This window comes from Onychostruthus taczanowskii, unplaced genomic scaffold (genome assembly GCF_017590055.1).
Source record: "Onychostruthus taczanowskii isolate IOZ18803 unplaced genomic scaffold, ASM1759005v1 scaffold113, whole genome shotgun sequence".
In the NCBI taxonomy this organism is placed as follows: domain Eukaryota; kingdom Metazoa; phylum Chordata; class Aves; order Passeriformes; family Passeridae; genus Onychostruthus; species Onychostruthus taczanowskii.
The window spans coordinates 751,696-776,785 of NW_024497963.1; positions in this window are offsets into that span (position 1 = coordinate 751,696).

Here is a 25,090-nt window from a genome sequence, read left to right on the forward strand (position 1 = left end):
GTGTATGCATGTGTGCATTTTCCATATTTATCGCTTTTCAGTACATTAGAGCATTTAGTACTTTGGAAGGCACTCATCCAAACAGAGCTCCATGTAAATGCACTGTGTACAAGCCAAGAAAGAACAGCTCCAGGCTGATAGAAACCTCAGAAGTATGTTAAATCATAGTACTCAACTGTTCCTCATTAGAACACTCCTCATTTCTTTTTTTTTCTCTTCCACTTAAAAAAAAAATGTTTTCTCAAAGCCGCTTACTTTGACGCTGCACTCTAGGAGCATATTATGAATATTCAGATTGGAAATAGAGCACCATCTAATAATGTGGAACACAAAGGAACCCTGAAATGTATTCAGCCTCTTATTTACATTGTTATGAGAGATATTGCATTATCAAACAATGGCTCCATTCCACACTGTATCCGTTACCCCTTGCATTAAGGCTCCTTGGGAACTTATTATTGATGACAAAAATGCAGCTAATGAGAGACTGCAGAGTTACTAAACGTATAGGTAAGCTGTATTGCCTATAAGAAGGATAGCCCTGAAGGAAAAAACATCAAAGCCCGAGAGCTGATTTGTTCAGAAGTGCAACTGAGATGGGAAGAAAAGCAAACTTGGGGACCTTCCCATCATCGCACACAATGATGTCATTAAGGTGCATTAATCTCAAGGAAGATGTGTACAGGGAAACTAAATCGTGACCCTCGGTGTGGAAGGCAAGCAAAAAGGCTTGGAAATATTCAGGAGGCAGAAATAGGAGGCAACAAACATTTCAAGGGAAAGATAGTTGCCAGCAGGATTGATTTGAATACTCGAAGTGGTGATTTATTTTTCATGCTTCTCATAAAAAGAAGAGATCCTTTCTTTGCCCTGCTCTCCCCCTCGCTCCCTCCCCGGCAGGAGGAAGGATGGGATGAGGCTCGCCGTGCCCAGTGAGCAATGGCTGCCCTTTCCCAGACACCACAAATGAATGCAGGATGGTGGAGAGACCAATTCAAACACTTTACCAGGAGTATATAAAAAAATGGCATAATCCACGTTCTTTGCATTTGTAACAGAAGAAAGGGAAAAAGGACAATTTCATTAAAAGTCCAGCCTCTGTAAAGAGAATGTTAAATAGTTTCATACCCAAAACCCAAACTGCTTTGAATGCAAGTCCTGCTTTGCCCTTAACTGAAATGAAATTTCACAAATCTGGCTGTACATAGAGAAAGAAAATGAAAGACAAAATATTTACTCGTGGACTCAATAGTCCCCTTTTTAAAAGGGAGGGGGTTTATTATTGATTTTTTAACAATATAAATTTAGCATATTTCACATGATCCATTACATTCCTTAGAACCATTAAGATGCAGTTTACATGATTTATTCAGAATAAGGTCCACTTTTAGCTATATTTAAGTCTCCTATTTGTTATTTAACATGTGTTTAATGTTTTTTGTCCCTGCTGTGCACAGCTGCAAGCTGCTATTTTTTGGCAATTTTTGTGACTGTGAAGTGATTTGTGTCTTTGCATCTCACCTTTCTATTCTATGGCCTGCTGTTTTGATTTTTTTCTAAACTTTAAGAAATAAGTTGCACTGTGTTATGACCTTTACTTCACTTCATGGAAGTAAACAAGAAGTCTAAAAGCACCATTAAAAAATCATGGCAGGTATCCTTATGGGGTAGCTACAAGGACACATATGTAATTGATTTAGCATTCTGTGACACTGTAATTCAAAGCAGTTTAAGGAAAGCCCTCTAAAAATCCAGTAACAACATAGAAAATACTAATTGAGAGCTGGCAAACACTTCACTCACCACTTACAGACCAGGCACATAAATCTCCCATAGCAGGAAACCTTCCATATTGGACAACTTTTTGAAGATTTTTTTCTGTTTATCTCAAGTAGGAAAAATCTGAAAATAAGTTGTTATTATTGTACAATATTTTTAAAATATGCTTTTTATTTTTATAGTCATAAAGCAAACAGTGTGATGCTAAAGTGCATTAGATAGATACAAATTATTGCAGGGAGTCTTGGAGCAAAAGAAGCATAAGGATCCTTCTATTTCAACTGGTTTTCCAGGCACAAAACTTTCCAAAAGCAATAATAATGAATGATGCCAGAGCATTACAGCTAGAACAGTGTAATTGTCCTCTTTTTTTTGGTGTTAAATGGGACTTCCCAAAACACACCCATGAGCAATTGTGAAAGTTTGCTAAAATGCCATGAATTCATCTCCAGTCCCAGTATTTCAGTGTCATGGCCATGACCTGGTCTCCCCAGCATCCCTCACCTCTCCATCCACTCTTTCTCCTTTGGCCACCCCTTGATTTTGAGGCAGTGAATCAGGATCTCTCCTGCACATCAGAATCCACGTAGAATTCATGGAAAATGAATGTGCAATGTTCACATAATGATCTAGAAAGGCAGCTAGCAGTGCCTGATGCATATGCTGGCACATATTCCTATTTTATCTGGGGTAAAATGGCAGTGCTTTGTGGTGTGCTGAAATCTCAGAGATGTGTGCTGGTGAGCCGCTCTCTTATTTGGAAGGGTCATACTCCCCAGCACCAGTAAATAGAAGGGAAGTGAAACACTCCCTGTTGGGTATATTGGGGGCATTTGTTGTTGCTCTTTATGGTATCTCTGGATAATTTCAGTGTCTATCAAACTGCTACTTTAATTGATAGGAGAGCATTTCCCCTCAACAATTTGAAGCAAATATAGTAGGTAAAAATTCCTGTATGAATTTGAATGCATTTACCTGTAAGTGGCAAACTTAGTAACTTCATTTATCTGATTTTAATGAAAATGGAAAATGCACTGCTATATGACTTTAAGAAAAAAAGTAAAATATGAGTTATTACTGTTTGATATATGTTCCCCATCCTTTTATAGGATCTATAAGAGAAGGCCATGTTGAAACAGTTTAATGCAATGCCTTTAACTTATCTAAACCACATTCAACTGACTGCACTGGGAAAATTGAATCTTTTCCTCACAATCTTAGTGACATGAAAAATATATAATACGGTAAATGATTAATGCAGTTATAAACTATACCTGAGATAAGATTTAAGTATTCATATTTCTATCATGTTAATACAACACGATAAACCCATGAAGCAAACTTGACCATAGCATTTGTTATTCTGTCCAGTGTTCAATTATTCTTTGTCCAAATACAATTTAGGAGCTTGCTGGAATACATTCTCTGGGTACAAAGCATTATGTGCTACAGTGAGATAATCAAAGGAGTGGTCAGCAACTGTAGACCTCAATCCAGTATATGCAGAGCTACAAAATAAAAGGGAGCCCAGAACATAACCCCATGCAGGTTTTCTTTTGTTTTAATTTTGGTTGTCCAGAATATGTCATTAACACATAAAAGCATTATTTTTCCTTGCTTCTAACATTTCACTGAAAGTTTTATATTTTTAGGCAAACCCAAATTGACATAATCACAGATGTGCTTAGCAACTACCAAGACAATTTCAAACCACGTTGCTTTAATGACTAACCTCTTCTAATTTCTGCAGTAAGGGTCAAATTCTGCCCAAGGGGAACATGTGTACAACTCTGAATGATACCAAGAGAAGAAATTTGACCACTCTGATGGCTGCTTTGATGCTTGGATGGGCATTTTATTACAAGGATCTTGTGCCTCCATGTAAATAATGGCCAATTGTCCTGCAGACAGGCAGCGAGCCTAGCAGGAAAGCACACAGCTGCAAGATGGGGGAAATCTGTGGATCTGTCTCAGCAGCTCTGCAGGGCATTACCTCAACTTACCCCACTGCAAAATGAGTATGATACTTCATTTTCAAAGGTGCATCTATACCCTTGGATGACAGGCGAGATAATTTTGAAATTAGATCAGATAATTCATAAAGTGATGAAGTTATTTTACAAGTTTAACACAGCTTTGTGCAAGGGGTCGGAGCAGGTGATATCAAGAGGTCCCAGCCAATCTAAATTATTCCATGATTCACTGACTGCAGACCCTGTCATCATTGGTTTGAAGTGCCTGCAGCTCTGGGCTCTTGTTCCAGCCACCAACTCACCATACACGTGTGGGGACAGCACAGATGTCTCTCGTGTGTGGTGACCCACTTGAACCCACCACTGGAGTCTGCTCAGGACCAACTGAAATTCCTCTGAGCTCTCTGAAATATTGGTGCTTTCTGAGCTGGAATTGGTAGTAAAAGATAGAGGTACCCTTAAGTGCTACTCAGAAAATAATGCTGAAGATGGGCAGATTTAACAATGAACTATTTTTTTTTTTTCTCAAAGCTTTCATTGAAAAATTAAATTGCCAGGAGTTCTACTGTTTTATTTGCCCCCCAACTCAGCTGTCAGCTGAAGAGCTTTTGATGAAAACGTATTTTTGAAATGAGTACAGAAGCCAGCTGGGGCGGCCAGGCAAGGCCCTTTGCTAAGCTAATCTGTCACTGCTAAGGTTTGGATGGGGACACATGCAGGATGATATGAGCTTTGCCTAGCTTTCAGAATGGTAGGTAAGCTTAATAGCCATATTTTAAATAATACTGCTGCACTACATCACATTGCAAATATGCCCTGTAATCAAAAGGAAAAAAAAGCAAGGAGCTGACAGAACTAGAATAGAATACAATACAATACACCTCTCTGGGTGGAGTTATTTTATTTTCCCAAAAGGAGCCACAAGCTCTTCTTTAATTAAATAGGCCTTAAGAACAGCATCAAAAATGATAAGCAGAAATTAAATACTTCCCACTACTTGTTTAAAATTTGAGTACGCTGCAATAATTCTTTATTTCCATGACATTAATTTTATGGGCTCATTCACTTTCTATTTGATCAGAACTTCTGCATATAATAGTTACCAGCATTTCAAACATGAAATCATAGATGACTGTACATGTACCAGGATAGTCACTATTGTAGTGGTAATGCTGGTAATGGGACATTTTTATTAAGAATAGAAAAAGCCGACATGATTTTTGAAATAGAGACGGGAGAACAGGACTCAAGCTGCACCAGGGGAGGTCCAGGATGGTCACGAGAAGTAATTTCTTCATGGAAAGGGTGGTTAAACATTGGAAGGGGCTGCCCCAGGAAGTGGTGAAGTCCTCATCCCTGGAGGTGTTCACAGAACCACTGGATGTGGTACTCAGTGCTCTGGGCTGGGTGACAAGATGAGGATGGTCAAAAGTTTGACTCATTGATCTAGGAGGTCTTTTCCAGCCCAAATGATTCTATGATTCTGATTGGCCATCCCCAGCACACAGACCCTATTATTGCTCTGATAAAGCACAGTGCCACGTGCAGCTGTTTAATTAGGTATTGATACCAGCATTTGTTTCTATAGCCACTGATAGTTACTCCATTTGCATTTTTGTGTCTGCACTTTGATCTGTATATGCAAATCTGACCTGCAATAAATATTTCATTTCTTTCAAGCATTCCTGATTTGCTTTTGTGCCTGTTGCAAAACTTCTAGAAACACAAATGGTTTCCTTTTGTGAGCAAGATGAGTCAAGTGTGTTTCTTTTTGTAACACATTTACATTCCTCAAGATTTCTACCTTGGTTTGTGCTACTCTTAGTGAGGCAAACCCTTGCATAGAGACTTGACATCCTCATAGCAATCTCAGAACAATTTCAAAACATGCCTATGGTAATCCTATTATCACACAAGCCTGCAATGAAAAAATTATCTCAGTGCAAGTCTGCAGTGACCCTCTGGAAGGCAATACCACTCTAATGTGAGATTATACAGGTAAAATGAATTCAGTGAAAACACACACTGTGTTTGAATTTCAGTGTAGAGCCTCAATGAAATGACAAAAGCAAGTTCACCTTTATGCTAAATTATGTTTATGTTAAATGCAAAGATGGGGTGGGAGGAGCTGTGCCCAGAAGACTTGCAGCAAGAGTGATGTAAAATACAAAGGAGTTCAAGTAGCTCCAGAGCAAAAGTCCAACTAATTTTCAGAAAAAAACTTAACAGAATGGTTCAGGTGGGGTCAGTCCAGGGGAGTGCAGTGGCAGCCCTGCTCGCACCAGCAGCTGCCCAGGTACTCATTCAGCAGTGCAGCCTCTGCCCTGCTGCCCTGCCGTGTCACCTCCCACAGCCTGCAGTGTCACTCCTGCCTGTGGGCACCGTCCTCAGCATCTCTGAATCCTAAGCCACTTTAAGCCTTTCACCAACACATTCGTGATTACTTTATTACGCCTTCCAACACTCAAAAGGGCAATGCAAAATCAGCTCTGAATTCATTAATTTACTAATTAAAAGATAGGAGAGGAACACATGAGCAACCTCTGGAAATGGTCGTGCAGAAGCATACACTCCATAAAACTCTGCATGCCTCACCTCATCCTCTGAGGGCAGAAAGATCCAAAGGCTGGGACCCTGTTCAGTGACTCTGGGCAAGGATGCAGTGATCTTTCTTTGGGGAAACAGAATGCTCCTTGGGCCTAGTCTAGATTTTTATCTAGCCTAACCCAGTTATCATTGCACCCCCAGCACACAGTACACTACCAGGGCTGGCTGGGCGCTGCTGAGGCCAAAGGAGGTTTTGCTGGGCTGTCTTGCAGCATGACTGGGTGAGACAAGTCCCCTGACCAGTGTCCCCAGAGAGCCACCTCAGCTTCTGGAGGCACACTGCCAGATGTGGGAATTACAAAGGCATGGTGCAATATCTTGGCCAGTGACGGTGCAATCAATATCCCCCTGCAGTAAGAATGTAAAGTCAGGTATGCAGCCTGCACTAGTGGTTAAGCTACATCTTTTTTTATCATCAGTGGAGACTATAAACCCAATTCATTTGACCAATGCTAAGACTCTGTCTTAGCACAAACTGCCCTGTTTCACTCCACTGACTTTAAAGGGTAACTGGCTCAGACTTAATTGTCTAACTTTTAGACATCAGAGTCAAGGAAGATTAATATTATCTACCCAATATTCTATGGATGTCAAAATGAAATGAGCAAAAAATAAGGAGAGACTAGTCAAACTATTTCCCCTTTTGATAATTAGGAACTGCAAGATGTTTGCTTACAGAATATGCCTTTCAGAAATAACTTCAATAAATCTGTGAAGCTGTCAACTATTGCAGATGTTTTGTATCTACATCTGTAGGGATTTCATAACACTTATTAAAAACCTTCACACATCTAGCTTGGGAAAAGCCCTTCTGGATGGAAAGGTGGTTTCCAGGGATAGCCTGGAAGATTTTAAACTACTTTTTGGTTGGAAAGCTATGATTTTACTGCTTTGAAGCTGAGCTGCCTATTCAGTCTTGAAGTAAAGAGAGAGGGAGAGTCCATGAACTTTAGTTCTATAATTAAGAGTTATCTAGCATTGATGGGCACATTCAATGTAACCATTATAAGTTGCCCACAATCTGTCTTAAAGGTAGAAGTTGTCTGAAACACTACTGGAGAGTCCTTCCCTCTCAAGAAAAGATGAATTGGATGCATTCAAGGAGCGTGGCTTGAGAAAGATCCAAGTTTGTTAAGAACAGGCCAAACAAAGTCCAAGTCCTCACATCCAAATGATTTGTCCAGCCTACCAACACAGAGCAGTAAGAGAAAATCAAGGACAGCTTTCCTACATTATTGCTTTCACAAGTGTCTCAAAGTGATTGACAGCGTTCATATTCTCATTATGGCATCTGCAGATAATGAGGTACCTAGGCAGAGGAATATCCACTGCTTCAGCATGCCAGGAATATTATCACTGACGTTTGAGCAAAAACATTGCAATTCCACACAATACCTCTACATCTTCGAAACGTCAAAACACAGCCAGATGCTGGAGCCATGGCTGCTGAAATCACATGGGTTAGCTGGTATATCTTGAAAGAATTATTATAAATGTAAGGTATCTATTTAGCTAGTCAGCTAAATAGTGGGTTTGAATTCTGCAGATAAGAGAAGGCTCCCCTCAGAATTTAAAGACTCTCTCTCCTTCCTCCGTCAGAAATCTTTGTAATTTTCTATAAACAAGGCTAAAAAGCTGTCTCAAGTGCTGGGGAGAAAGACTTTCCTGAGTCAAGGAAGAAGTCTTATATTTCTAAGCTAAATGTCAGCTAAAACAACTCGCTCCAAGGGAAGGCAGAGATGGTCCTGCACCAATGGCTCAGGGCTAGCTCTGCCACCATCCTACTGGAGTGTGGCCTTTGGCCACAGCAATGCTGCCCTGCACATCGCCTAGTCAGCTGCCAGCCCCCAAGCCACATGTCCTTCACCCCGAGGAGGAGCTGGAAGGGGAGGGCAGGCAGACAGACTGACCAGGCACAAGCGACGTAGCCATGAACTGCAGGATGTGTCTGCGGTTTCTGAGCATAGCAAGGTGCAGAACAACACTTGAAATCTGGAAATTAGGCACAGAAACTCCTTCAGCATGTTCCTATTCCTAGAAGGTGTGGAGGTCGCATCTATGAAAACAGTGCTACCAGCATCAACAGCGTTGCTCCAGCTGTGCCGAGCAGAGCAAGGGGCACTGAGTGAGCAAGAAGCTGCTGCAGCCTGCCTTGGGGAAAATGCTCTGAATGCACAACAGAGCCATGCTGGAAATGCACACCTTCTGTGCTCCTGCCCTCCCTCTCTTTGCAGCTGTCTGTAGAGGTGGAGAGGGTACTGCCAACCGACTGCTCCCTCACCCTTGACCTGTGTGAGATGCTGATGCTGGAACATGTGCCTTAACTGCATCTTCCCCATTGTCACTCAGTGCTTTTATTGCCTTGGAACGACTTTTGAACACAGGTCTTCGAGCACAGGTCTGGCATACATGGCCTTAGGATAGGAAGCAGGCACTGAGTTTTCTTAGGAGGAACAGCTTGTCCTTAGCCTGAAAGCAAGCAAGCAGGTGTTCGCATACATAACAGAAAAGATATCTCGGCACATCTTTGTAATGTCTTTGGATGTTACAGCTGCCTTTTTCCCCTACCACACTTCTGTTGTTTGACCCTTGTCCCTGCTAAAAACACAGAACATGTTAGGTGCAAACTAATATTCTCAGTCCTGCTGCTGCAATACCCAGTGATCCACAACAGCCCTGTAGTCACGCAGCCTGCGTGGGGACACGTGTGAGCAAACACACAGAGATTAGCAGAAGGCCTTCTTTCAAAGCTAGACAGCTCTGTGTGGGGTCAATACAGCACTCAGTGTTACACCGTGCTTCTAAAGAAATTGTTTCTCCAGGTGCATATCAAAACTTCAGTCAAATGCCCTGTAAAGGTGAAATGCTTGAAAAGAAATCTCTGTGGTTAAAGTTAGTAAAGGAGCTGAAACTGCTCTCTATTCTTCTATGTTACCCATAAGCTAAATATGCATCACACCTGCAGCAGGTGTACTAAAATGAAAATGTACATTAGTACATTGGATAAGGGTTTGTACTCATTTAAAAGAATACTTACAAAAAAGCCCATATTAAAATCTCTAAACCTCTCCTAGATAGTAATCCGAAAGAATCTCACAGCAATAGGTTGTTAAATCCCCATAATATTGCATGCCAATATTTCTAAGGATTTTTGTGCCAAAAATATGGAAAAAAAAAATCACAGCGTCCGAGATGAAAATTACAGAAGGATCTGCCATGTTTAGGAAAACGAAGCAATGTGCTCTGGCAGGTCAGCCAACATCCTGAAATGTAGTCTTTTGGTAAATACTGAATAAACCTTCTTTAATTATGACAAGGGGAAGGTCTGATGGTTGAAGTAGGAGAAGTTTCAGTTCCCTGTGTCACTCTGCTGCAGCCTCTGAGTGTGACTTCAGTCATACCACTGACCCCCTGCTTCCCATCTCCAAACTGGAAACGTGACTCCCTTCACTCTCTCCTGGCCCAGCTGCTCTAATGAGGCAGCAGCTCTGCACCTTCTGCTCAAAGCTCAGATCTTGGTGGGGTCTCCATGTCTGCCTGTAACCCAGGCAATAACTGAGGAAATGAGGGAATCTTTTTTTTCAGAATTACAGGAGAATTCAGTCAAACAAATATCAGAAGCCTTAATCAATTAAATTTCTAGCACCAGCCTGGAAACACACTATACTTCTGTCAGAAACTGGTCTACCTTATGAAAATAATAAATCCTACGTTTTGATGAGGGCTCTCTTTTTTTTCATCACGTGCTTATAGATTTCTTATTCTTTGCCACCGAGCACCACACTAAATGTTGAGCCCTTTCCTCAGGTTGTAGCTAAAGGGGAAGAAAATAATGATGTCTCCTAATGACAGCTGTCAAAGGGATTTGTGGGAATCAAAAAAACTTTCTGGAAAACCCAGTGTGCAAAATGCTTGACCCAGTTGTCATTAATTCTGCCTGGCCCAGTCACTCCTCTACCAGGAGCCCACTCCTGTGCTGGCTGATGCGAAGGCAGTGTGGGACAGGCAGTGAGAGCAAGCAGGGCAGCTGCAAACCAAAATCACCCTGGGGAGGGTTACAACTAGATAAAGTTTTCAACAATAAGATTCCAGAGACTGCTGACTGGAGAAAAGCTCAATATTTTAGTCTCAGTACAAATTTGCTTCAATCTTATACAACTCCCATGCAGCAGCATCCACAGCTGCATGCTGTAAACAACAAACAAATCTATTTCCATCAGCCCTGCTGATGCTATGAGAAAAGTGCCTGAGCATAAGACATGCACAGATGTAGAGTCTCACCTGAGCCTAGTGCTGCCCTCCATTTGGCCCCTCTAACTTAATATCGTTGTTACAAAGCTATTGGTCTCCTGGTAGCGAGCTGGCTCAATGCAGAGCCTCTTCTTCCAGCTAATCTGACAACTCCGATCCAAGAAGCATCAAGGGCCCAATTAAGAAGACACATCTTATCAAGGAGCTTATTTTGCATAACAGAATACAAATGACGAATAAAAATTTAATGTTTAATAACTTAGTACAAAGAGGGCTGTTGATATAGAATGCCTGGAATTTTTATGGCGGCTGTCAGACTTGTGATAAAACTGTTATATAGGAACACTTGGCAAAAAACAGCGTAGAATTTTTCAGTAATGGTGTGTGCATGATATTGCATTAATTCTTGATAGGAAAGTAACTGTAAGCCTGGGAATCAGCCAGTTTGAGTTTCACTGTAAGATGATATTTTTATCTTTTGAAGGACATCTAAATACATTTTAATGAAGAGTTAGCTGAAAGGATAGTCGGCACTTCATAAATGCATTTGTGTGTTTGTTGAAGTCCAGAAATTAAAGGCAAATCATCATAATCCCTCTGGGTTGAGAGTAACTTTGTCAGATTCAGTGATGTGGCTGCAGTTTGCTGGTACCCATCACTAATGGCTGGAAGGCAGGGATTTAAAGAGGAAGGAGAGGTTATCTCCAAGGTTTGCCCTTGCTGAATAGGGGTATTTCTTCGATTTACTTACACCGTATGGGAGAGTTGAACACTGATGCAGCTCTTTCCTGACTTTGAAGAGCAGAATCTGGAGCATGGCTTGACTTGCCTTTGTTCCTACAGTTGCAATTTATACATTAAAAGTCCTCCATGATAATGAAAAAAAAAAAAAATTTGTGCTTTAGGTTTCAATACAGAAATCAGTTCTTCAAACAGCAGGTATGCACTGTATTATCCAAGAATTATTGCAATATCTGTAACTACCATGTGCTGTAAATATATCAATACTAATCAGGGAAAAAAGGATGCTCACATTTTCTTTCAAATATTTTCAGAAAGCTGATGCATGAGTCTGAAATGTTTGCATTGTATTCTGATGAATTTTCTATATACCTTAAGCCTTAAGATAAAAAAAAGATTTTAAAATCTAAGTATCTTGGTGTAGCAATTAAGTCATCTTTACCAGTGCACTTAAAATAAAGTGTCCATTAAATAATGCTAAACTAATGCTGAATTAGAGTGGAACTCTTCTAGAAAAGTAGGTATCACATCTATATGAACTCTAAATGAATTCCTTATTCATTCGATTCTATTGTATTAGTGTTATTGCAATGAATACTAAATGAATTCCTAATGATTGGACACTTAAAATAAAGTGTTACCCCTTTACAATAGTCATCAAACTTTAAGGACAAATTGAGATTAAAAAAAATTATGTACTGATGGGAAAAAAAAGGTTCAACATACAGTTCAGATTATTGAAAGGTATCATTTATCTGATGATGCTAATATTCAGATACAGTCTAATATTAGAATTAATACTACAGGAGTGGACTCTTATACAGAGGATTTGTTGCAGAAATAAAATCTATCAGTAACAGTTTCATTGTTCCATCATTACAAACTCATTTGGTATTCACTGTAATAGCACTGATCGTAATGAATTTGTTTGATATTCATGTGGCTCTCACATGCATTAACATAGGCTTTCTGTTGTAATTCAACATCCAACAAGCATTAGTTAATGCAGACTTTGGATTAGGCATGGCCCAGTGTTCCACAACTGGAGTTTCTTTTCAGTTTATAAGAAACTAAAGGACATTTTAATTACTGGGTCTTTATTTTTTCTTAATCTGATACAGTATTTTTAATGTGGAAAGCCTCCTGAAAGGTCCCACCCTGCCTTTTCATATGAACTTTGGTGTGTGCCATCTTCTGTCTCAGGCCACAAGCCAGAAAGGCAGAATTGTATCACCCAGGCACATTACCTCATTATCCCCTTGGCAATAGTGGCTTTGGCACAGCCTGGAGCTGGCGAGGTACAAAGGGAGCAAGAAATCCTGACTTCTAGTATTAAACAGATTTTTTTTCCCCCCTCTAGGTTCAGAAATGCCAATAGTTCCCCAGTATTGGATAATATTTATTTGGCAAAATGAACTCCTGCCCTTGCAGTATCTTCCTCAGAGGAAATAACTCCGTGGCAAAAAGCAGGGCAAATCTTTGGAAAGTTTTCACAAGGAAGGGAACTCAGCCAGGTTTTCAGCAGGTTTGACTCACTGGAAAATTTTCAGGCATTCCTCAGTCAAAGCTTGACTAATGCAGGCTCTGGTGTGATTCAGCCTCAGTCAGGGTGTTAGACTCTGTTTCCCCATTGTGCCTCATGGTAATTATTCCTATTATATCTTCAAGAGATTATAGATGAGCGATAGATGAACTGCAATGACTATTAACAAGAATTATAGCAATCTTTATGCATAAGTGTTCAAAACACCAGGGGCCACACGCTCAGGTAATACACATGGATTTAGATCATGTAATCAATTCGACTGCAGTAATTGGTAACATGAAATTACAGAGTCAGGTGACCTGCTGATGCTATCAGCACTGCTGCTGCAACCCAAAGGGTTTTCAAAACACTGTCCCCATTTTGTTTCAGGATCTCACAAAGAAGGTTTTCTTGTTGTTTTGTACAATGAATCTTTTCCTCCCACATAACCCTGCTTTCTCCCATCCTTCTCACAACAGCCTCCAGCTACAAGGTTGAGCCTCAGCCCCCCTTGGCACAGAGAGCCCCTTTCCTCTCCTTGGGGCATTGGAGGTGTGTGGAGACTGGGAGGGCTCCAAATAGACCCACTGGCACCCAGAAACCTGACAGGAGAGCACCATACCCTTCTCAAAACCCTCCTGTAAGGCTGACCTTGGGCTCTGGGGAGGGTCAGGCCCCACTGGGGGCCTGCATCAGGCTCCTCACCTCACCCTCTATTGCAGCACATCAGCAGAGAGCATTACTGCCCAAGCCAGAGGTGGAGCAGATGTTTGGGATGGCTGTGCCAGGTGTCCAGAGGGCATCAGCAGAACTAAAACTGGGAGTGCAATTGGGCAATGAGTGCCTCAAGTGCAGCAAGGGGTGGGCTGGGATGCTCAGTGCCTGGAGCATCCTCACACCCTCTTGGGCCGTGTGAGGGTGGAGGCACAGGGGGCGAGGAGAAGCAGCCCTGCACCAGGAGGGAAAGGCTGGAAAATAAGGAAGACCTGTCCTGAGGGAGTTCTTAGAGGTGGTCTCCATCCTCCTTACGTCAAGAGCAGATCCCCCAGCAACGGCCTGCCCTGAGCAGCAGTGGCTGTGAGGGGCTGCTGTCCCTACCATTCAGCTTCCCTTTCGACTTGCAGACAGAGCAGAATTTGTCAGAGCTCTTGGAGGCCCTGATAGATGTAAACACTGTTTAATTAATTTGATTTATGATATAATTGCACCACTGTGCTTGAGGGTTTAAGGGAATTCCAATTCTGATGCATCTTCCTAAAAGGGATTTCAGGTAAAACTTTGTCAGGGGAGGCAGTTCTGCCCTGGCCAGTGCAAGAGGTGTGTCTGCAAAGAGTGCACCATCCTGCATGCCACTCATCCAATGCAGGCTCATCCATTTGAGCACAGATATTTAGTTGCATAATTGTTCCTCTTCTATCTACAAATGTTGTTTTACACAGACAAATTCGAGGCTCAGCTGCACTCGAAAATGCACATTTGGATTTTTTTGTACCAAGGTTGTGTTTAGGAAAAAGAGCTGGCTCACTATGGACTATGAAAACCATGTATTCCCCTTTTTTTTTTCTTTTTATTTGCCTCACTAAAAAATTAGCTGGTTAAGTTCTTTCTGAGCTTATACTAAGTTATATGATTTTTTTTTTTCTTGAGCTTCTAAGGAAAATGTATTTCTGGCTTTTTAGTATAAGGTATGCTTATAATTAGCTGATACATGTGAGTTAATGTCTTGTAGCACAGAAATACGGAGAAAAGATGTAAGTAACCAGCTACTTTATACCATGTTTCATGACCAAGCACAACATTTGGCTGCATTTAGTGGAAAAAATGGTGGGGAGTGTTGCCTGGCCACTGCAGGACACCTGTGATAATGTACCTGCATCACTTCCCAGTTTAACTAAAGCAAACGTATGTCATTGCAGTGTGTGCCGTAACACCTGGGCACAACAGAATGAATTCATGGACTGTGCACCCATAAATCTTCATTTCCTAGTTTTGTGGGTTTGTCAGGCCTTTAAAGTTATTTAACACGCTTTTTGCGGTGATAGATAGGTACTGAGAGTGTTATAAATACTAACTTGTGTCTGAAAGTTGGGCTGTGAAGCTATCACCCAGGCTTATGGTGTCTGTGATTTTATATCCAGCTAACAAGTCACTTTCATGGGTCGGGACATCATCTGGAGTCTATGAATGTGTAAGATCCAACAGTTACTGTATATATCTTAGGTGCTGCTTGATTCATATATACAGCATTTCTTGTAGGAAAAAATCAAAAAATAAAAAAAATTAAAGCACAGCAAGAGTGTTCCATGCCTTAGTTCTAAAAAATAAAGATCATAGACCTTACTAGTGTCTGGCCTATCAGGAATTCATAATGAAAACGAATGTTCATTTTTTCTTTAAAAGTGTCTCAAGCTAAATGATACTGACGCTTTCAATTTTTAACATCATAATCAATAAAGGCTGCTTATGCACACTTTGCAAAACCATCAGTTTAGAAGTTGGAAAAAAAAAAAATCTGCATATGGCTGCAGCTTGCTGACTGCAAAGCTCTAGCACTAAATCTTCTGAGTTAAAGTTTTACTGGTGTGTTATGAGTAAAAATGCCTTGTCAGCCATCTGCCAGTTTTTCTCCTAACATCCATATTTTCAACCCTTGCTAAACATTGGGAGCATTTGGCCACAAGAGGCCAGCTCTACAATTAAACAGCCGAGTTCTGCAGCAGAAGCAAGGGCATGTCAAAATAGAACTGTCTGTTATTAATTTTAAAAGTCCATAAAGGAAAGCTATGACCCTGTCAGGGTGATGGACTGGTAGTTAAATGTATTATAAACTGTTAACTCTCAGAGACACAAAAGAAAAGGAAAAGAAAAACAATGCAGCAGTGTCAAAAGCTTCAATAAATGCTAATCATGGCAGATTAATCAGCCTCTAATTCCACTGATCCAAAAAGGTTAGAGTGTCAATTGTGTGAAATTAGCTCTTTCTCATGTGTCCCTTTGCATTTGGAGAATCTGTCTGTTCATTTGCATCTTTTGCCAATGTTTACGAAGAATTCAGTTCATTAGCTCTTAAACATAAAATCAGGCACTGGAAGGGGGATTCATCGCCTTTTTCTGCTTAAAGTAGTACTTAAAGCAAATAGCATTGCTACAGTGTACATTTATAGATTCTATCAAGCTGCATTAATTACTGTATATCTCATATCCAGAAACCTCCTTTTCATAGGAAAAGTTTCATGTGAAGTGTTCTATTTAGTCTTGAGAGGAGGGCTTTTTTGATGGCTTAAGATAAAATGTTTAATCATAAGCTTGAAATGGCAAACCAGAGCTGCTAGACCTTAGTAGAGTACATGCTACAAAGCGTTCCCAGAAGTAAGTGCACTGTGTGCTTTGGGAAATACCTGCTGTAACCTGCATTTGAAAATCCTGCAGCTTGCCAAAGAGAATGGCAACTCAAATGAACGACTATGCAGAACACAAGAAAGCCTCAGGAAGGACTGCCTAATGGCAAACAAAGCAGGAGATGAGAAGATGTATTAGCTGGCCCTGTTTGAAGTGTTCTGGCTGAACTGGGGACCAGACAGGGCTCACCTGCTTTCCTTACCAAGCTGGCGTCCAGGCACGATTCATTCATCATCTGCTGAGCTTCGACTGCTGGACTGGGTTTTGAGGCCTCACACTGCTGTGACTCAAGTTACTTGGGGAGTGCCTCAGAGCTAAGAAATGCAAAAGTGGAGACTCCAATTTCATAACTTACCTGAAACATTTACCAACCATGGCTTCCCCTTTTAGGGAAATGTGTGTAGTCAGCTGAGGGCAGCATCAAAGGAACACAAGGCACATGTTCTCCTACTGCTTAGACTGCCTACATTGGGATGAAATTTGTTTCTCATTCCCCTGGAGTAAAAAAAAAATTAAAAAAATAAAACAACAACAACTATACGTATATGTATATATATATGTATATATATTTTTTTTTTCTTGTCCACAACAAACAGATCCTGTGATTAACAGAAATCTAGGAATTTCCCAGCTGTTTGCTTCCCTGCACATCATAGAAGAAGCATTCCTGACTTCACATTCAGCTCTCTGCCAGAATCCTACCTGAAGTTTTCCCAGACATTGACAGGAGTTTGGAGGAGGTCTGTCCATCTCCCAGCTGTCCTCCTCTTAGGGCTGGCCTCCATGGATGGGTCAGGGCTTCCTCCTCAGAGGAGCACCCAGGGAAGCTCTCCATGTCTCCTACACAAAGAAGGAGCTATTCCTACCAGCTTTCCACAGGAAGGGGCCCTGATTGAAACCCCACAGCAGCTGGGGGTCAGCACCAATCTCTGCAATAAGTGCAAGGCATCGCCTTTGGCTTGGCCCTCTCTGACAGAAAGACATAGCATCGTACCTATTTATTATTAAAAACTTTCATAGCAAAACACTGCCTCAGCAGATGCGTTGGGGAGGAGGATAAGAGAACAAACAGGAGCCAGAGGTTTACCCTGCTGCTCCATGAGCTGCAGCCTGAGCTGCATGGGGGAAGAGGCCCTACAGGAGCTATGTGAGGGGCTGTGGGGTTTTCCAGCCCCACACTGGCACAGGGGCACACTGAGCACCTCTCTCACCTCAAATAGCACTGCTTTGTTTAGCCTCACAAAAACCTTTCCTTAGGGCTCAGCCCATTCTCTGGATTTTGACAAATCTTAAGGCATTTATTCTGTAGAAAATAGGGTAAAGCACAGGTATGAAGAATCACATCACCATGGGCAGGGGATGACTCCTCTCTTAAAATGACCCAGTTTGTTTAAGGATAATTTGGATATCTGTATGCCATGCTTCAGTGCAATACTTAAGTCTGGGATCAGTCAAAGACTCTTTATTCATATGTTTCATATGTTTGCTTCCTGTTGGTTCCAAGTTTAAATACCACATTTTCTCTAGAAACACCCTTGATTTGAGGTAAGTTGTATTCTTGGACACAGTTCAAGAAATTAAAACTTATTGAGAGAGACCTTTTCTGGAAGAGAAAATATATAGTCAGATATCTTCCCTAAAAGAAGAAAAGCACTGCATGGCTCTAAATTTAAAGAATGACCCATGAGGAATCTAGTTCAAAATATAAAAATATAATATGAAGTTTAAAAGGTAATTATGAGGCAAGAAAACAGAAAGCCACAAAAAATATTTTAAAGGGAATGTAAAGTGTGTATGGCACACTGCAATGGATGGACTGTCAGCAGTATTTCTTTGTGTGTGTATCTTTTGTATTGCAGTGAACTGTGCAACAGCAAGATTTGAATATTCTGAATCTGCCATCTCCCTCTTCTGTCAATCAGATCCTTCCAATTTTGAACATGCCAGGATGAACTATGTTGACTTCTTTGGCACAAGAAAGTGAATCCAGTGAAATTCATATATTCAATGGTTTCATGAAAATGAGAAAAGTCTGTCTATTTGCTAGAACAGCTTTGGGCTAGTTTTGAATGGCTGCATTTCATCTCTGCATTTTCCCTCCCCACAACTGTTATGATGTGAAAAGTGCCCAAGGCCAGGGGCTTGTAGGCCCAAGTCCACTGAAATTAATTGTAATTGGGAAAAAGGGCCTTTTGCCTAAGCCAGTCATATTACACTCTCCCATCTGACCACTTCTTTTCCATTGATGGATAGAGTTTACTCTACCAAATCATTTTTTGCTAGTGAAACTAATTTAATGCCACCCAAAAATATATCAGACAGCTTCTGGCACCTATTTCTGTCTTGGAAGCATTCTAAATGCTCAGGTATACGGAAAGTTCTGCAGCTTACAATTGCTCTTGCTTCTGCAAAGTTTTTGCTTTAATGATAGCAATAGACAAGTTTAAGTCCTTCTCTTTTGGACAGAATAGAGTGGATATTTTCCTGCTGTAGGTGTGCCACCACCTTTTGCACTGCAGTGTGACTGTGTGCAGGTTGCAGAGGGCAGAAGACTCCTGCAATTCCATCCATTTTCCCTGGCATTCCACCATCTGATGCTGTCCTGAGACTAACCGAAGGAAAGTGGAGTTACCACTGCACAATTACATGTCCACACTCTAAATTTAAGCCTCCCAAAAGTTCTCTGCTGCCTGGATTAACAGGAGTGGTCTTTGTCCTGTTAAGAACCAGAAAAGCTCAGCTCCATTTCTTAAAAGTACTAATGCTGAGCTCACACTGTCTGAGCTAAATGCTAAATTGCCCCAGCTAAATGCAGTCTCACAGATGCTTCATCCTTGCCAGTGCTGTCAAGCAGATTATCCTGGAAAGACTAAGTCATTGATTTGATAAAGCTAGAGTTAGGAGACACATTTTGAACTATTGTACTGGAGGTTGGCAATAAAACTTGAAATTTCTAGTTTCAGTCCCTGATTGATTTTGGATTTGCCAAGGTGATTTTTAATGTCTTAAGACTTTTTAATAATTCAGGTTGAAGTGGTGTGGAGCCCAGCCTGCATCTGAAAAGAGTCTCTCCAAAACACACTTGGGTGCTACAGGAAATGGGGAGAGTGATTCAAGAGGTCTCATGTTTCTTTTATGGGCCAATATGACCAAGCATGGTATGAAGGCAGGAACTTTATTGCTAATGGAATAAGCCTTCAGATAAGATGTAAACCAGAGTTCCTGGTGGTTTTCTCTGTGCAGCAGCCTTCTGGATACTCTCCAGCTCTTCTCTGTCTACCTACGCTTCCAAGTGCCTGAGATAGTGTTTATTTCCTGCTCAGAACAGCTCAGTAGCTTTCTTGCTCACTATTAAAAGAGCAGCTGCATGGTAGTGGTGGGTGAAGAGAGCTTCTACCTCTCAAAGGCTGTTATTAGACTTAGTTACTTCAAATGTATAAATACACATTTAGCCCAAGAACATCTTTTAAGAGGCAGAGATGCAAGGGAAAACGACGGAGTGAACAAGCTGAGTGACAGCCACTGGAAATATTGTGTTAACCAGACATGGGCTCTGACCTCCTCTACTGGGTGCCTTGAGCATTTGTGTTCCTGATAGAAAGTGGCTGCAAATCCTTATTAAAATGGCAACATTTGGGCCCAGTTTGGCCAATGAAATGGATCAAGGTCAGGACAAGTGGCATCAGCCCCCTGTCAGGGGCAGTGACTGTCACTCTGCCCTTTGCAGTCCAGTCCAATGCAACTGTGACCCCCTCCTCTTCCCTCTCCAGCACACATATGAGGAGTTTGGTATCTGAGAGAGCCTCAGACCTACATCTGTATGCAGATATTGCTCCTGGACCCTATTTCTAAACCAAACCTTGTCTAGATATCTCAAATTCTGTTCTAATTTTGGCAGTTAGGCACACTATCATTTAAATTAGAGACTTAATCTTAGATTTCCCATGTTTCTCTCTCCTTATCTATTGCAAAATCCTGCAATGAGAGAAGAAAAACTCCCAGAAAACCTTCTCTTTTCACAGACGAGGAACAGCAAATCATAAGCAGGTTCTCTGAATACTCAAGTATATGATTATATATTTCACTGTCAACTAAAACCTCAGGAATAGGAAAATACAACTGTGAAAGTACTGCCTGTAATGAGAGGACTTGGTTGTCACATTTGGTATGATATAATTTATCTTTTATCTGGTATTAGTGAATAATATCACTTTGCCATTCACTGTAGTGTGTTTACCTTAGAAATCCATGCAAACTTTTCTTAATATTAAATTCTGCTTAAAGAAAGCTATCTTTTCTGGATGTCGTATGCTTCCAATAATATATGAGAATCTCCTCTGTGTTACACTGACTTTTCTTTTCTGAAATCTGCAAAATTCTCAAAAAAATATCTCTACTTGATTCCATCCCAGTGAAGCTATGCTGACTTATGCTAGCAAAAAATCTCAGTTCATCTGCTTTCTGTGGTTTCATTACCTTCCCACCTTCCTGAAAGGGCTGTTTCTTTATCTGGGTTATTTGTCCCTTAGCCAGGATGTGCTGCCTTATAAAGGGGGTGGGTTTTTTTACATCAAACTCAGTGCTGGATGATTTCTTTCTTTGTCTGCAGCCATAACATCCCCTTGTTCACACAAAAATAAAAAAATACAAAGGGTATGGATTATGAGATGCATTTCCTGCAGAATTTAATAATCACAGTAAAACACTGGCATATATTGCTGTCTGCTTACAAATCTCTGTTTTCTGTAGAAATTACAGCTTGCTATTTAAGTCACCTGAATAACCAGCTTCATACAAAGATAATAAAACAACATAGTAAAGCAACTTGTCCAGACTAGATGAATATCTTCTAGTGATCTTGACATGAGGTCTAGATTCTGCTCTAGGTTTCATTAATTCCAGTCTCAAATACATACTTATTTACAAATGGAATCAAATGAGGCATGGTCCATTCTCCTAAAGATGCCTTGACAGTGAGCCACACTTCCCAGGTCTTGTCCCTCCATTCCTCATCAGCAGGAGGATGCCTTTCCCAACACACACCATCATCCCCTCCCATCTTCAGGCAGAAAATGTCACTACAGCAACTACAGCAATGGCTCTGATGGGAAAGGAGCATTTGGGAAATATTTCATGTATTTCTGACTGTTGTCCAGTAAAGCTGAGCAGCTGGAGTACCGGTACAGAGTTGGAGTGAAGGGTGGGAATTCAGCAGACCCATGAGTGCTGAGTTATCAGAATATGCAGGGCAGTGTCCTGCACAAACAGGCCCTGATCCTTGTCCTTGGCTCATGATTTATTTAAACAGGACTTATTGCATCTTCCACACTCTAAGAACCATGGACAACTGGAAGATGACAAGCACTTGAGAAACCCATTTTGGGTTGGTACTGGTTGAGCCTCTGTTCTTGCCACCTGGGGAGGATGTTTGAATTACCGGACTGGAATATAAAGGCATTGAAAAAAAGAAACCAAACCCAAATACATTTCCCTTCCTCTGTTTCTTTTAGAAACAAAACAAAACAAGGAAAACTCAACATTTGACAATCTACAGATTTCTTTTTATAAAACAAATAATAAAAATGAAGCTGTTTAGCTTTGTGAAAGTGATTACCAAGAAACTCCAACAATGCAGAGCCGTTATGTACTTGTTGAACACCTGCATTCCTGTTATGAATCTCTTCCCATAGAAGCAATGAAATTAAAATTATTTTGGAAGCCTAACCTAGAAGATCAAAAACTATTCAGAGTTCAAGTGCACAATATGATTCCCACTGGGAAAAGGGATTCATTAACAGATGCTGAATGATTTTTGGTTCAGTAGCACAGACATTTATTTTCATAGAAGACGAGAGGTCTAATCCTAAAGCATGGACTATTAGTATCTGGCTGTGGGTTACTCACTGAAAAATTATTGATCTTCACTAAGACTAAGTCAAACCCTTGTTTTGTTTTCACATCCCCACATACTCCTAGCAGGGTCTAAGCTGTGTTCTGAGTTGGGCTGTGTTGTTGGTGCCCTCATGGGTCTGTGTGTGGGGACAGGCTATCCCAAGTGTGCCACAGCAGGTGGAGAGTGGGAAAAGTTGTCCAGTACCCCATGGGACCCAGCCTGAGCAGAGGCTTCCTCAAAAGAGCCCAAATGAACTTAAACCTGGGCAAGAGAAACAGCAGAACAATTTAAGGCCACACTTCAGTTTCCTTTCACATATTGCAATTAACAAATAATGGCAAGCTGCACACTTGCAAAGGTAGCTCTGTAATATATTTTGAAGAGCTTTGTTGTTGTTGATATTATTGTTATTATTATTATTTTGTTTTCTCTTAAGCTTTTCATTAGATCAGTGATATTTTCCAAAGATGACTTTGATTCCCTTAATGGCTCTTAAAGCAAAAAAATCTAGCTAATATATAGTAATTCCCCAGTTTACCCCAAATACACATTGAAACTATAAAGTGTTTCTAAATATCCTGAGAATTATCTAAATAGATTTTGTAAAATTCCCATAACCTTTCACTAACCACCAAGCCCGTATTATCTAAAGAGGCTTCCAGGGAGGTGTTTGTAGGTAATTACCCAAGAATTAATCATAGGATCAACATAAAAGGCAAAATATCATAAATAATCAAGTTCTTACATATGCAAATCATTGTGAGGTATGTTACCAATTTTCATAGAGGGGCCACTGTCAGAAATGCAATTTCATCTATCCAATTAGCAGGTTTTGCTGCATTATAAATCTGTCACTGCTTTCTTTGCACCAAACAGCTGCTTATGCAAGTAACTGTGTGAAACTCTATTAAAAACCACAGGTCTGTATAAAGGCAGGTTAGAAAAAAATAAATTCCCAGTAAAACTGCGTTAGTCTGGAAGGCTGTGGCCAAGAAGCAGTTAAAATTATTAGGAAGGGAATTCCATCATGCTATTAATGTCCTGCAATTCAGCTGTGACTGTGTTCTGTTCGCTTGGTTTTCCTCTTCAAGTGCTGCTCTGTTTTTAAAGCTGCTTTGAAGGAATGCTCTCCAGCGGACTGCCGCCTGTCACTGCTCCCTGTCATGTGTCCGATAATTAAAATCTGACTGATTTACTGACTGGCATCAACCATCACAGCTCAAGAGTTAGAAGATGTTCATCCTTCCCAAGGCTAAATTTACTTGGTGAAAAGGGGCCGCTTGCTTCCAGCCTGAGCTGTCATTCAGCTGCCGTGGAAACCATAAAGATAGCTAACAGAGCCCCAGCCAGCAGTCTTTAGTTTATTTTATTCTAATATTTATTGCCACCCAGAAAATGAACATAATACAGACAAGTTAGTGAGAGCACTGCACTAGTGATTTGTGAGGCTGGTGTGGAGTGAGAGCAAAACAGTCCTGCAGTATTAAAATAAAATAGAACAGCGGTGTTTCCCAAAAGTATGGCAGGGCTGTAGCTGTGTTTATTTTAACCCTAATGGGGTACAATTTATTATTACATTTTAAGTAGATGCTCTCTTGGAGAAGGTTGGTTGGGTTGGTTTTTTTTCTTTCTTTTTTTTTGTTTTTTTTTCCTAAGTGCGGACTGCTCAGGAAGTACAAAAAAAAAAAATAAAAATAAAAAAAAAGAAGGGAAGGAAAGGAATATCATGTCATCTTGTGTGAATGATCTAGCAGTATTAATGGAGCCTCCAGGATCTATTGAAAGCAGCAACTTCAATAGCTCAGGGTCATGATATCAGTACTTGTGATGGAACAAGCTATTTACAAAAGATTTAAACTCTGGGGAAGACGTCTCCTGCAGGCTCTCTGGCTTATTCTCCTTAGCCTTTAGGGTCATATCCTGCTCCTGAGGCTCCTGTTAGTTTCTCTGTTATCGTAGGTTGGATGTGACAATTGCCAGCAATCTTTAGCTCTGACCCTCCACAACACAGTGTCACCCCAATCCAGAGCACAGCAGAGCAGCACTGTTCCCCCAGTTTTCAACCTCAGGTTTTTTTTTTAGTGCACCACTCTCATTTTTTTCTGTTTCCTCAGCTACAGTATTTGTCATTTTCTCCACATAAATAAAGCAAACCTTAAACATATACTGGCTGGTAAGAAACTCAAATACCTTTCCAGCATGAACAAGATTAATCACACGTAATATTTACAGTACTAAACAAAACAATTATAACATCATATATACTCAGTTGAACAAACACACTGACAGTTCTTTTTGAAAACATAAAGTAAAAATCAAACGAAAATCCATATCAGAGTAAAGGAACTTATCTTCAATTTGTAATCCTCTTAAGCCATTTTTGAGACAAAAATTCAGATGCAGGCACCTTCTCCAGAAGTCATCAAAGCCTGATTTACCATTTGTTTTCCTGCTGTAGTGGTACAGCTGGAAGGACAGGCAGTGCATCAGAAGCAAAGGCAAATAAAGTTACAAAGAGGCATCAAAGAAAATCAGGTTTGCTCACCTACCCCTACAGCCCTTGGGGCTTTTGCTCTGGCAGTTGTAACACACGAAGGCACAGAGTCCTGATTGTGCACTGACAGAGCCTTTTGTTTTGGAAACGTGAGCTATGGTCTGGCTTTTAGAGGGCCCACAGCCCTCCTAGAGAGAGATGAATTCTTTTTACCAAAGAGTGAGGGCTCAGCCCTGCAAATAATTTCTTACTTGAGCCTTAGTCATGCAAGAAGTCCTACTGGCCTTGGTGGCTCCAGTCAGATATTCACAATTTAGGCCAATAGGTGTCTGCAGGGCCAGGTTCTCAAAACCAGGCCCCAAAACACGTCTGTGAGCTCCCCTCAGGGAGTCTTTTTGAAGCAGTGCTCTAAATTACACCGTATCCCA